This window comes from Herpailurus yagouaroundi, unplaced genomic scaffold (genome assembly GCF_014898765.1).
Source record: "Herpailurus yagouaroundi ecotype Mexico unplaced genomic scaffold, PumYag 67690, whole genome shotgun sequence".
Classification (NCBI taxonomy): domain Eukaryota; kingdom Metazoa; phylum Chordata; class Mammalia; order Carnivora; family Felidae; genus Herpailurus; species Herpailurus yagouaroundi.
In genome coordinates, this window is record NW_024420490.1 from 6,236,067 (window position 1) to 6,251,313 (window position 15,247).

General features: G+C 39.3%; 1 long non-coding RNA gene across 1 annotated transcript in view; it reads right to left on the reverse strand.

Annotated features, from left to right (window-relative positions):
* Positions 1 to 15,247, reverse strand: part of LOC121025630 (uncharacterized) — a 314,895-nt gene that overhangs the window by 223,709 nt on the left and 75,939 nt on the right. The window contains exon 3 of the long non-coding RNA XR_005788111.1: positions 6,319 to 6,380. This is a non-coding gene — a long non-coding RNA (uncharacterized LOC121025630). The remainder of the gene's footprint in view (positions 1 to 6,318; positions 6,381 to 15,247) is intronic.

The window sequence follows — 15,247 nt, forward strand, 5'->3', positions numbered from 1 at the left end:
CATACGGTTCCTCACATCTGCGTCTTCACATATGTTACTATTTCTTCCCAGAATGCCCTTTTCCTCTTTTATTTTTCCCCTCCTGGCTTAATTTGTTCTCCTCCCAAGCTCAGTTCAAGCATCTCCTCTTTCTTGAATTCTCTTCTGGCCTCAGTGGGGACTGTATTAGGCCACCCTTGTTTGTTTCCATGGTACCCAGGGCTCTCTTTAAGATAGTTAATTTGAAAGGTCACTTCCTTCTGAAGCATTTTCTAACCCTCCCATGTATAATTGACCCGTGTGTCTGATAGAAGCAGAAGAGAGGGAGCTGGAGAGGGAGCAGGACCAGGCGATTTGCTTAGGGCTCACCATCTCTACCTCCCGCAGGCTGGCCCCAACCCCATCATCTCATCCCTTGAGCACGGCAATTGCTTCCTGACTGCTCCCTCTACCTCCATTCTACTGGCTCTTCTCAACACACAGGCCACAGTGATACCTTTGAACATAAGGTAGACCATGTGACTCCTGTGCTCAAAACCCTGCACTCACTCTATCCCTCACAGTCAAAATCCAGGTGCTCATAAGAGCCTTGAAAGCTTGACGTGAACACTTCTCAAATTTTCATGTGCATCTGAATTACCTGGGGGATTTTGTTAAAATATAGACCATGATCCAATAGGTTGGAGATGATGGGGCCTGAAATTCTTCATTTCTAACCAACCTGCAAGTGAAGCTGATGCTGCTGGTTCTTGGGCCCCTCTGTGTAGTGAGGCTCTCCTTGACCTGGCTTCCCATCATCTCTGTGCCCACCTGTCTTGCCCTGTTCTTCTTGCTTTTCCACTCCAGCCCCTCTGGCCTCCCTTCTGTTCAAGGAACATACCAGAAATGTTCCCTTGCCTTGGGGCCTGTGCATTAGCTATTCCCTTTGTCTGGAATGCTCTTGCCCTAGCTATCTATTTGCCTAACTCTTTCTTCCTTCACATCTTTGCTCCAATCTCACCTTTTCAGGGAGCTCTACCCCAAACACCACCTGATTTAATACGGTAGCCTGTCCTCTGCTGCTCCCAACCCTGGGTCCTGCACTCCTAAAGCCTTTATCTTGCTCTTCTGTTCTTTGCTTTGTCCTTTGCTTAGATTTTATGACCTTTTATGGCATACTTTAAAATTTTACTCATGTATTGATTATTTTCTTAATCCCATAAAGCCAGTTCTTAAGGAGCTCCCTCTCTGTGTGTTGTGTTCACTGATGTTCCCCAAGAGTCTACAACAGCTGCCAACGAATACTATTTGAATTTTGAATTTGAATGTGGTGGGCGAGTGAGAAGGCGAAATGAAGAAAATGTGGTGTGACTGCGCATCCTCCACTTTTCCCCAAGTGTGTTTTGCTTAGTGCGTGGCATACGAATGTGAGAGATTGCTTGGCACATTCCAAAGGCTTTTGTTGGTCAAGATGCAGCAAAGCATGTTGGCCTGGAGACATTTCATGTTTCCCTTTATTTCTAGAGGAGTTGAAATAAAATGTTAGCTTTTTCTAATAAACTTGCTGTTATCTTCAGGGACAAGTTTCAGGAAGGAAATAAAAAATAGTATTTGCAATTACTGTCTTCCATCTCACCCATGACTCAAATAGTTAAGTGCTTCTTCTGTACTTCATGGGTCTTCAAATTTAGTAAAGCAGATAGGTGTGTCTTTTATGATGGCAGTTGATTCCCTTTTAATTCTACCAGTCACTTTATCCTCCTTCTCCCTTCATTTTTCTCAATCCTCCTACATTACCAACCTTTAACCAGGCATTGTTTGACTGACATTGCAGTCAGCGCTATTATATAACTAGGATTAGATCATGGAATAATGACACAAACTAACTTCTCCACTGATTTAGCTCTGTCATTGAATTTGGGCACTGTGCACAAAGATCAATAGATTGCCTTATTTTTTTCCCCTGGATTTTCTACTCCTCTATCCTCATAAGGAAATATAATCTATTTCTTAAATATTAAGCCAAATATTCAACCATTTTCACTTATAAAAATAGCAATTTCATATTCAAATTAAATATAATTAGTGGAATTTCTTTTTCCTTCAGAGAACAATCAACTCTTTAAAAAAGAAGCAAGGCTTGTGGGTTCCAAAACAAACATATTTCTGGAAAATTTTCCTGGAATATTTCTGGAAAATATTCCTGGAATATTTCTGGAAAATATTCCTGGAATATTTCTGGAAAATATTCCTGGAATATTTCTGGAAAATATTCCATATTCCTGATCATTATGGGCCCTCTGATCAAGCTCTGGAGTGGGAATAAAGTATAGTGAACAACAATGTATGAATAATGCTGTCAGGGGCCTCTCAGTGACCATTCACACCAGATAGAAATATTCTCAGTCTCTTAGCTCACTCAGAGAAATTAGTCTGTTTATCCTTTTCCCAAACCTTGTCACCAAACTTCTGATTTTATTTCCTTTAGGTCATGTTTACCAACTCAGATCTTTAGCCACTGCCAAGGAATGTGGATAGATGCCAACCTCAGGCCATCTCCCTTTCCAAACATAGTAGACACAGAGATAAAGTGTTTGAAATTCTATTGTGAAAAGATTTCTCTTTTTCACTGCCTTTTGGGCTATACGTGAGTGAGGCGACGTTCGGGTTGTCTACTAATGTGTAACAAACTGTCCCAAACACAGTGGTGTCAAATGACTGTTTTATTATGCTTGTGGATTTTGTGGGTCAGGAATTGAGATGGGCACAGCATTGTCTGGGGGCTCAGCTGGAATGCTCAAAGGCTGGAGTGGATTCCACACTTGGAATCTGTAACCGTTTGAGGGCATCTTCACCTGTGGGTCCAGTAGTTACTGCTGGCTATTGGTGCGATCCCTGCAGGCTATCAGCTAGAACACCTACACATGGCCTCTCCATGTGGTCTGAGTAAGTGATCTATGTTTCCTGTCAGCATGAGCAACTCAAGGGAATGAAGTAGAAACTATCACTTTTTATGACCTAGCCCCAAAGGTCACACAGCATCACTGCAGCTTTAATAACAAGCCTTCCCAGATACACAGGAAGAACCACAGATTCCCCACTTCTCAAGAGTGTCAAAGGCACATCATAAAAGGACTATCTGGGACGGGCAAAATTGTTGCTACTCCCAAACACTAGCTATTGTTTTTTTTTTTTTTTTTTTAATTTTAACGTTTATTTTTGAGACAGAGAGAGACAGGGCATGAATGGGGGAGGGTCAGAGAGAGAGAGGGAGACACAGAATCTGAAACAGGCTCCAGGTTCTGAGCTGTCAGCACAGAGCCCGACGCAGGGCTTGAACTCATTAACTGAGATCATGACCTGAGCCAAAGTCGGACACTTAACCGACTGAGCCACCCAGGCACCCCAACACTAGCTATTCTTAATAGGAAGTCCTAGACCGTTTTGTTGAATGTAAATTGTTGAAATAATTATTCCTAAAGATTGATTTTCGCACTTACTGAACATTTATAAGCATTATGCGATGAATTTTTCCATTTTTATGTGCCTTTAATAATTTTTGTTCATTTTTCAGAATTAGAAATGTAAAAAATAGAGTAAAAATAACTAATTATTTAAGGGCCTGTGTGTACAGGTATCAGCGGTCTGCTAAAAAGGTGGCCTTCCATCAAAGGAAATTGAGGTTTATTTTTCATTGAACTCAAAATGCAACTAGCTACATTGATTACTTGTGGCCCAAAGCCCATGAAAATTATATGAGGATCAATGTTTAGATACAGTTTTTTGGTAATCTTTCTTCAAATCCGGGAAGAGATTTCTGGCTTCTGCCCAACAGCAAGGCAAATGTCAGATCCATCTGCCTTCAGGTCAGCAGTGTAAGCAACCTTAAGCTTGTCCTTGCATTCACATTGTAGTTGCACTTTCTTTGTATTACAGCTTCAATCCTGACAGCAAACTGTACAAATGCTGCCCAAATAATGTCAAATACAGTGAAGAAAACTTTAAATATAAAATAAATGTTTATGAAAAGACAGTAAAAACACATTAAGCCCTTGAAGTGTTTTAAAGTGTATTTATCCATTTTGAATCTTTTTTATTTATAATTTATTTATAATTTACCTTTTTACAATTTGTTTATTTATAATTCTTTCTCATCCACTTACTCTTGCAGTTTAAGTGAACAGTGATGGTTGAAAATTAAGAGGATAAAAAGGCAAAGGAGAAGGTAGACAAAATTCTTTAGTGTGTTTAAGATTTGCACAATTATCCCAGGTTGCACAGAAATTATAGAAACATGAACTGGATACTGTAAATATGCACTCTCACACTAATTTGTTTTCAGACAATTCTTTTAGAGCTAGAGGCAAGGACAGCAATGTATTAACATGTTTGCAAACCAGCATTGCAAGAGTAAGTGGATGAGAATGAATTATAAATAAACAAATTGTAAAAAGGTAAATTATAAATAAATTATAAATAAAAAAATAAGATTCAAAATGGATAAATATACTTTAAAAACACTTCAAGGGCTATAAACCCATCCCATGCTGTAATCTCTTTAAGGGAAGACACTGTATCTGTCTTGTTCAACATTCTATCTCCATACTCTAAGTATTTCTCTAATTACTAATGGGTGTATCAAATTATCAATATTTACAAAAACAAACTTTCAATATTCAGTTTAATTTTTAATCAATTTTCTTTGGCTAATTGTTTTCAAACCAAACATTTTCAACCAATTTACTTTCTACCAATTAACCTGGAGTCATGGCAAAATAGCATCATAAATAAAAAGGACTGTGAGATATAATTCTTAGCTTCTTTTTTTGTAATTTATCTGAAGAGAAAATGTATGAAAACATTTCTTAAGATTGAAATAATAGGTAAAGACACCAATAGGGGATCTGTGACAAGGCTCTCTATGATTAATTATTGAATCTATTGTAAACTTCCATTTTTTATGTGATGTATTAGCTAATATTAACATTCTGATACAAACCACCGAGAAATAATGGGTAAAACATTATAAATATCCTTTATTGTAACAGCTGAGATAACAAGAAACAACGACAGATCTCCTCAAGAACCAAAACCGAAGAGAAAAACCAAGAAAGGAAAGTTGCAGGGGTCTTGAAGTTCTTGTTCAGGGTTGGTGGGGGGAGGTTTGCTGGTTTCTGTAACTAAGGGGGTCAGGCTTTAACTGCCGAATGGGAATAAGACCTACACTTCAGGCTAGAGCAAAGCAGAAGGCAATGACTTCATAAAGCTAGAACCCTTAAAGGGTTATGCCACAATCAAAGGATAGAAAAGAAGCAAAATCTACCCACTGCCAGCAAGACAACCATCCCGTTCTCCATGTCCCCTCCACCAAAAAGGTGGGTCCCAAAAAGTTGGGACCTTAGATTTGCTCTCAGTTGAATTGCTGGTTCAAATACATATTTCCTTTATGAATCAGTAAGCCAAAATCCATAAAATGAACATCAAAGGTGGTCCCCATCCAGTCATTCCCTGGTAGAAGTAAATGCCAATCATGTCTGGAAAGTCACACCCTCAACCCAGACCACAAAGGATTCCTCAAGATAAAGATAATATAAAGGCATGGGGATACATTGGTAGCCAACACAACCAACACTTCAATTAGACCTTCAAGTCTTTCAAATGAGGAGATTATTAAATATGTGCTATGAAGTATGACTAAACATATTTAAAAAAGAAGAAAGGTAAAATATCAAGGTATACCAAAATAACCAGAGGCTTAAAAACACACCCAAAGATCTGCTTTGAAATGAAGATGTCATCATTAAAATACAAACACAGTGAATAGATTAAATCACAGATTAGACAGAATTGAAGAGTAAATTAGTGAAATGAAAGCTAGAGATGAACCATTTATTCAGTATGCAACACATTCTGGGAGTGTGGGAGCAATCACTTTAGACTGGCACAATCAGAGGAAACATTGTGAAGGAGGCGGAATTTTAGCTGAATCTTAAAGGCTGTGGAAGAATAGGCAAATGAAAGTAATTCAGGGGGAGTGGCATGACATGAACCACATTTCAGAGACTACATTTGAAACTTATTTAGGTCCCAGTTAGTTGGCCACTTTGGCTGAAATGGAGAGTTTCTAGAGGGAGGTAGAAAGAGGTAAAGGCTGACTAACAAAGTAAGGGCCTATGCCTAAAGCCACATATAAAATATGGCAATAGTTGCATAAAATTACTTTGTTTAAAACTAAAGCAGACATACCTGCTATGATGACATTATGATCCATTTGACATGCAACACTCCAGCTTGGCTAGTCTCCCTCCACTGAGCATATACTGTGCATACCTACTTAAAATGGAGTGGTCTTGAACTCACCTTTCTCTTTGCCTTCCCTCACTCCACACAGAAGTACATTTCAAAAGCTTTCAGGTTGAAATCTGAATGAAAAGAGAAACAAAGTCCATGAAACTTGTAGTTGTGCCAGGCTGAGAATGATGCTAAGCATTTTATAACATATTTTCTTTTTTAAAAAAAAGACTTTATGTTATCTCCTTAAATTAATCCCCCAAAGTATAGAAGGCTTTGTTATCTTTAAATCCCTTTCAAATGTGATGGTAAAATGGATCCCAGAACTGGAAATTTAATAAGGCCTCAGAGGAAAAAGCAGATTTCAGATTCCCTAGCAAAGGATTAACTCCATTCCAGGTGAATTATCCCCATTTCCTTATTTACATGGCTTTTGCCTTTACAAAACAATGCAACACCTAGCCCTGCAACAGGGAGAGAGATTCACCTTAGACAAAGTAGAAAATAGGGCAGTTAAAACTTATCCACACAACTTCTGAACAGACACATTTGCAAAAAGCTGCTCATATTCAGCATTAACAAGATGAAATTAAATGGCAGTGAAATAATGAAATCACATTGTAGGTAAATAAATGGGTAGATAAATAAAGAGAAGGAAGGTAGCTAGAAACAAGGCAACACAGTAATAAATGAATGGATAAATAAAAGGCAGAAGACTCCCTAAATCTCAAAGAACAAGGAGGATATTTCTTAAGTGTAATCAACGTTATATAAAAGATGGAACAATATAAATTCAACAAAACAAGTAGGGGATGAGATGATAAAACAACAGAGTGAGATTGCAGCATTTGAGAAATTTGTTTACCCTTCTACTTTAAAAAAATCAATTTGAGATGGCAAAAAGAATACTTAGGGCTGAAAATAAGCACAGAAAAATATTTCAGATAGTCTCAATATATGCAGAGGTGAAAAGATGAATAAGAGAGAAGAGGATAGATATGGAAGATAGACAAGGTAATTCAACATACTAGACAATTGTGTTCCTGAAATGTAGAAAGACAGAGTTAGAATACGGGAAAACTCTTTGAATTGAAGGTAAAAGGAAATGTTAAGATCAAAAGGGTTTCCTTTGTACTGGGGGGAAAAGAAAGAACATTGAACATTACATTTCAAGTTTAAGTGAAAAAAATTTCAGGTATGCAGATAAATTAAAAAAAAACAAGTCTTCTATGTCGTGAGGAGAGGGGAGAGTAATCAGATTTTCCTTCAACCTTTCTATAGCTTTATTAGGATTGCCCAATGCAGTAAATAAAAATACAGAATGCCCAGTTAAAATTTAAAACTTAGATGTAGCATTTGGAACTTACTTCTACCAAAAAAAATTTATTGCTCATCTGAAATTCAAATTTAACTGGGCATCTTGTGATTTATCTGATATTCATAAGCCACATTTAATGTCAGAAAGCAATGGAATAACGTCTGCAAAGTTCCGTAGGAAAGAAAATGGGACTCTTGACTATTATACCCAGTTAACTGATCATTCAATTAAATAGGCAACAGGCAGACATGAGAATCAAGGAATATAAGCACTCAATGAGGAAATTCTGTCAACCATGTGGATGATTAAATTAAAGAGCTCAGGAATAGAGAAACCACAGTAAAAAGGATGGTGATTCTGCAAAGTTCTAAGGCAGTTTTATTTAGAGGATCACACATTGCCATGAGCTTTCCAAGTCTCATTCCTCTCTCAGTCTACCTTCCACTGGTAGCATCATTCTCAGGATGCTCTCTTCACATGGTGGCCTCCAGAAGCTCTAGACTGTCCTTCTACCAACCTGGCAACCTCTGTGGAAAGAGGGTGCTTTTTCTTCAAAGCATTTCAGAAAAACTCCTGGCATGAACCTCATTTGTTTTTATTGGCTGGGCCAAGCAATGAGCCCATTCATCCCTGGACCAATTATCGTCACCATATAAATTGGCTATTGTTCTTATTGGCTAGACTGTATCACATGGAGCCAGAGATGGAGTAAGCCCACATAAATCACTGAGAGTGAAGGAGAAATGGCCCCCAAAAGAAATTCCGAGTGCTGTGACCAAAAGAAGGAGACTGGATCCTGAGCACACCAGAAGAGCAACTATTTCGTACACTATATTGTTATTTCCCCAAATAAAATGTAAACATCTTGAGAATAAAAGCTCTGTGTTCTATTTCTTTTTATCTCACACAATTACCATCTTAGTTCCTTATTATAGTGAAGGTGCTCAAAAATATTAACTTATCTTGATATAACTTCCTTTATTTGTCACATGAGGAGGTTGGAATACTTGAACTCCAAGGTCCCTCCAAGTTTAATAATGTTCTAAGAAAAATTCCATGAAAACGTATCATAAAGGGTCCCACATTAAGCATTTTTTATATAACCTATAGTAAAACATTTGAATACTTAAGGGTAGGCATAGCTCACAATACAGGTTTTCAATTTCAGAAATTTCAAAAGTTTTACAAAGTCTTATTCAATGACTGTATTCTTGTATGTTTTCTTCAAGTTAGGGATTCACAATAGGAAGGAACAGTTTTCCTAAGCATGCACAGATCTTTTGTTGTATTTACATTTTTTGTTGAAATATGTTTACTTCTTCTCACTTCTAAGGCTCTAAATAAGAAATGAGAGTCTATCCCTTCTCCTCACACTTATGCCTACATCAAAATTGAGACTTGGTTAATTACTTGGTTGTCTCCCATTCTGCTTAGTCACAAACTCTAACTTTCCTTCCTCCTCTCCTATCCAATTGTCTGCCACATCCTATTAGTTCTCCCTAAATACATTTGAGATTTCTTCCCTACTCTAAATTCTTATTTCCATCCTCACTGCCGTGGCTCAATTCCTGTAGTTACTTATTACAAATCTCTTCTATTGTACTTGTCATCTGAATATATGGTGGTAAGGGAACAGGCTCCTGCCAATTGGTCTGGTTCAAAACCTGGCTCTCACACTTCCTCTGTGTGACTCTGCAGAAGTTATATAACCTCTCTGAGCCTCAGCTCCCTCTTTGGTAAGATGAGGTTAAAAATACTACCTCATAGGGTTATTGAGTACATCAGGTGAGCTAAAACATGTAAAACACTTCTATCAGTATCTGGCATGCACTGGGCATTACAGAAATACTAACTGGTGGTACTGGTACTGGTTCTGTTTACAGCAATTTAAGTGGCTGATTCCTCCACTATGCTGGGCACTCATCAACAGCACAGTCCTATCGTTATTAGCAGTGTTTTAAAGACAGTAGCATTAGTATTTTAATCACCGGCTCCCTGCACAGCGTAAGGGCACTTCAAAATCTCGTTCAATTAATTTCGCTTGTCAGAATAAGACAGTTGTACACAATAACCACTAGATGGAAGCAAAACCTTTTATAAAATCAATCCTTCACCAGCAATTGCTTCAGCGTACAAAGATCTACCTCTTTTGTCTCCTTATTTGTACAACCTCATCGTTGCTGACAACAAAATATCATCATGACCATCATCATCAATAACAATAGCTACAACAAAGGCAGCTCATAAAGAGGTCCAAAACTTTGTATATTGAACTCAATTCAGATTTAAGGTTTTGGAAAATCTTTGCTGCAGAATTTAGAAATTATTCGTCAAAAAATGCTGAAAACAGCATCACTGAACCAAAAGCCAGCTACCACCCAGCCATATTTACATAATAAGAATCTCTAAAGGCTCATCACGGGAAAGATGTAGATTCCCAGCTCTATGCACAGTGACTGCCACAAAGTGATCAACTGTCCCTGTGAACAACATGGCTCTCTCTTCATTAACAAAGAGTTGTTTTACTATATTATTTGGGATGGAGGTATTGCAGGTATTCAGTGACAATTACTGGGTTTACTTTCCTCTTGGAGAGTATCTATATTTCATCTCCAAATACAGATCTGCTGTCTTTCATTTGCAGTGAAGAGATTGCATTTCCTTTTCCCTTGCTCATTTGCAGGGGTCCTCAGCCTTTTCTTTGTCCACACGAATCTCACGTATGACATTTTCACATCAGTGACACCTCCCATTACATTACTGTCATTATTGTCATGACACTATTGTCAGACAAAATTCTCAACGGGGAGCGGGCTGTGCCTAGTCGGAACACCCCTAATCTCAGATTCTGTTGAGCTCCCATGAGCCCTTGGGTTCTCTAATTATCCCTCTCTCACTGATCAGTAACAGCAATGAATTGATATTCTCTTAGAGAAGAACTTGCTTACCTCATACTCGTAAATATTCCTGGACTCTTTACTACTTTTCTTTGTCCCCTCCTTTTTCTTCTCTCCCCCACCATCACCCGTTCTCTCCATTTCCTCTTCCTCTTAAAATTCGAATTCTCTCTTTCCTACAATGCAATACTACCTTAAATATCTAACAAGAGAACATCCATAGAATATAAATTTTATCTCAAAAGTGAGAGAAGGCGGTTTTTTTGCATACTAAATATGTGTCCTATCTCGGTAGGAATGTCTCCCACTTGAAAGCAATGCTCAATCACGGCTCTCATTCTCCCTAAACTGAAAGAGCAGCAGCTGAATGCACAGCAGAGACAAAGAGCAAAGACCTACTTAGGATCAACTCAAATCACGTGGATGAAAAATGACTTCAGTTCTGGTCTCTCTCTCTTCTTATCACAATCTCTTTCCAGGTGGGGAGAGGTTTCACTGGCCTGCTCATTTCTCAAACCAAATCTCCATCTGAGATTTGGACTTCTTTAAATGTAGTTTAGAACCTTGGCAGCTATGATTCAGATTATCTTAGAGGAATTCAATTTCTCGCGATGCCCTCTTTTCTTCCCACTGGGCAGCGAACTGAGAAAACTCAGGCAAAGAGCAGAAAAAACGAATCTGGGTTACCTTCCTGTGATCACAGCTGCTCTGTTCACCCCAGTCACTAAACAAACACGCACGGACCACATAGTCAAACAAATGAGTTAGAGCCATCCCTAGCACACGGTTATCCTTAATAGAGTTTAAGGAATCTCAAAGGAGGAAAGCATGTTTCTGTATTCCCCCGAGGCAACACGAATTCTGCGAAATATCTCCATTTCGGAATACACAGATGTAGAAAGAGTTGCTATTCTACACCCATGTTCTCACTGCCTGCCACAAAATGTACACACAGCCACAGAGGTCTGGGTTTGCTTCTTACAAGGGGCTGGTAGATTCTCCCGGGACGTGGGTGAAGCTGTGGCGGTGTGATCTCCCTTACTGATCTCATTACTGGCCCCGCAGCAGCCTTATGTAATGTGGTCTGTTTGCTGATGGGCTCCTGCTTGATTGGCTCAGAGTGGGAACTGCAAAACCTGGGTGCAGCCCCCGTTGAGTGCCAGACGCAGGCAGCTGATTTGATTTAGTACTTCTCCTGCACCAAGAGGTTAAACTGAGCGTCGCTAAGGATATAAATGTGGGTGCTTGTGCACAGCGTGGTGAGGAATGATTTGCATGAATAACGGAGGCAGTTTAGGTGGTCTGAATTAGGAGTGGATGAGTGGGTGGGAAGCGTGCAAAAGAAAAAGCAAGAAAGGGAATTGTGAGGGAAAATTCTCTTGCTACTAGCAGCTAACCATAGATCATTGGAATTCGTTCCTTATCAAATGCAAGCAGGAAGCATGGGACGGAATATTGCTGAGTAGAATGCCTAATAAAGGAGTTGGCTTTCTCTCACTGCCCTTTCAATCTGAATACTGAAGGAAGGGTATGCAGCGGATTGCAGGGCTTAAACACGGAGGCAAAAAGGTAGAAAGACAAGACTCTTCAATGAAGGCTTTGCCACTGAAAGCATAGCTTATTGTACGGTATTAAATTTTTTTTTCTTCATTCATATTTAGTCAGAACACTTTTTTAAAGTATCTCTATTTGCTCTGGAATTCTTGTCCATTTTCCCAAATTAAAGGGACCTACTTCTGACTATTTTGGCAAGAGTTTAACATACCTAGCCAAAATATTTACACTACTGCCCTTTGGAGTTGCTTTATTTTCACTTCTCTATAAATATGCCCAGCAACAAGGTATTTGGAGAGCTACCCAAGTAACAGAAGTATTTTGAATTTCTCTTGTGCCAGTCTCCATCAGAACTAACATCTCAGTGGGTCCTGCATAACCGCTAACTTATGACTATAAAGTTGAACATTAAGGAGTTATCTATAGATCTTATTCCCCTCCAATAAGAAATTCTTTAGGGTATGATAATTTTGTTTACTTCTCCCGGAGAGCAAATCTTTACCGAAATTTATCACCAGAGGGCGCACTTTCACAGAAAATACACCGGTTCCCTGCTGTCACTTCTCCCTTCCCCTCCCGTTTGCAGGACGGAAGAAACAGGTTTTATTCGGAGGTATTTTCAGTTCAAATTCAAGTTCTAGAACTTTGGTTTATTATTAGCCTGTTCTCTTACTTGGGTAGAAGGGAAGAGAGAAAAAGAGGTCTGTCTGCAACCATTGTGTTCCACCTCAGTTTAGGGATAGCCTCAGAAACTGCAAGTTTTCAAAGATAAAGGAAATGAGCCTGATTGGATATGGATCTGAGAGCAAAGGCTCTGGCCTCACTAAAATGACAAATCGCCTCATGTTACTCCAGAAACCACAAAAGATTCACACCCACTCTCGCCTCCCCCAGGCCTTGTCCTTTTGCAAGTGATTTGCAATCCCAGACAAGTATTATATAACGATGAAGCAGAGCCTGGAACTTTGGCGTGTTATTTCTTTCAGAGAAAAGACATTAAAAAAAAAACTGTTATTATAGCACTATCCTAAATGCCTGTGAGAAAAACATTTCTGAGAATTGTTAGAAATGCGGGGCAGTGGAACTGATCAAAATGTGCATCAGTGCTAAAAACTGTGACCATCTGCAATTGCCCAAGGTGGGGTGGGGGGAAGCTGTTCGAATGAAAAGACACAATCTGGTGGGGTGAGTGAAAAAGCTACAGATCTGAAGTCAGAGAAACCAGAATCTAATCATAGCTGACTGCTAACTAGCCAGCTGAGTGTCCTTAAGTTAGTTACTTAACTTTTCTGGGCCTCAGTTCTGCAAGCTGGCGATTAGATGATCTCAGAATTTCTTCCATTCTAACAAGTTGTCCTTCTAAGAAAAAATATAGATGACATTACTAATTTGGCTTCTTGTGGAGAATACAGCAGCTCCCATTAATAAATCAACCATTTTGCATGATATTTTCATATTTCAAACATTCTGAAGTACTATTTCATGTATATGACAGTAGCCAATTATTTAGCAATACTTTCTTTCATGTTTATACGGCAATGGGTCCCGGACATTTCACTCCAGGGAATGCTAGAAAGGTGCTGTGATATGGTAGGAAACAACCAGGGTTAGGTTTGGACCCTGGGTTGACTTTTTATTTGTTATGTGACCTTGGAGAAGTTATTTAACCATGTGGGCTTTTGGGGTTTTTTTCTTGTTTTTTGGGGCAAAGAGATGAAAGGAGGCCAAGGGACAGAAGGAGGGAAAATATTGGAAGGCAAGTTTGAGGAAAATGATGAAAGTTGATGTGCCAATAACTTGGGAATCACAGGAAAGAGAAGAGAACTAATTTTAATCTCCCCTACCTGCCTGGGCCAGCCTAGAGCCCTTTTTTTCCCTACTGGCTATTATCAGTGTAACTTGGAGCCACCGGCCATTCCATCTGTGTGACTGGTGTCTCAAGCTTATAAAACATAAGAGTGTGTGCTCTGAGATGCTGATGGACATACCCATGGCTTTTACAAAACTCTCTTAGGGTTAGAGTGAGAAATAATGAGCCAGCCAGATGGCCAGGAACATAGAGAGCCATCAATATATTGGAACTCTTTAGTATTATCAATATTTATCACTATTTAGGGTGCCTGGGTGTGTCAGTTAAGCATCTGACTCTCGGTTTCAGCTCAGGTCATGATCTCATGGTTCATGGGTTCAAGTCCCACTGGGACCCTGCATGGGATTCTCTTTCTCCCTCTCTCTCTGCCCCTCCCCTGCTCCCTCTCTGTCACTCTCTCTCAAAATAAGTAAATAAACTTAAAAAAATTAAAAAAATTTTATCACTACTAATAAAATATCCAACCTATACCATTATTAGAGAATTATTTAACCCCAAAGAACTATGTGGTTTTTAGCTCGCTTGGTTATGTTTTTTAGTTTAGAAACTTTAGAATTGCAAAATCTTGAATGAGGAAGTTTAAGGATGGTATTTCAGACATAGGACCTTGTCTTTGAAAATGACCTCATGTTGGTCTCCAAAAGTTGGAATTTGGGGACTGTTTGAGTAGCTAGTTTTTGCTTCATGGGAGGACAGCATGAAAGATATTTTATTGTGGGGAGGGTACAGATTTCCACAGTGCAGGGTAGTGCTGGCAGGTAGAAAGTTCTGGTGTACAATGGTGGGTCCCATCATTTCTGGTTGTAGCAGCCCCATGGTGATTCCTGTATCTCTGTGAAAGTCCATATTGCCCACCTGGAGATAGAAAAGAGAGAATTACTGAAAAAAAAAGGTGAAAATTAGGGCTGAGAAATCCCAGTAGGTTAAGCTGAGTGCAGAGGATGGTGGGTAAAGCAGCAAAACTGATTGTGTCCAGGGAATGGGTTTTTCTTGCTTTCCTTTTTCTTTGTTCCCAGGGCCATACGCATGTATTGCAGATGGTCTTGGTGCCCTGCCCACATCCCTCAGTACTTACCTCTACTTGCTGTAGGCTGCTTTCTGTTGAACATCTGTGACTCTGTCTGAAGGCTTTTTCTGACAGGGAGCATGCTTAGTCTGTGCTCAGAGCAAGCTGTGAGTGCTGCCAACAGCATCTCTTAACCAATAACTAACATAGGAGTTCGTAGAGAAATGTCTCAGTTGCCTTACCTACTTGTTAGATTAACTCTGAGGTGTGCTCTAGGCTGTCTCCTAGAGTTCTTCAGAGGATGCATGGCTTTTATTGGCTTCCTTCCTTTCCCTGTATATAGAGCACTGACA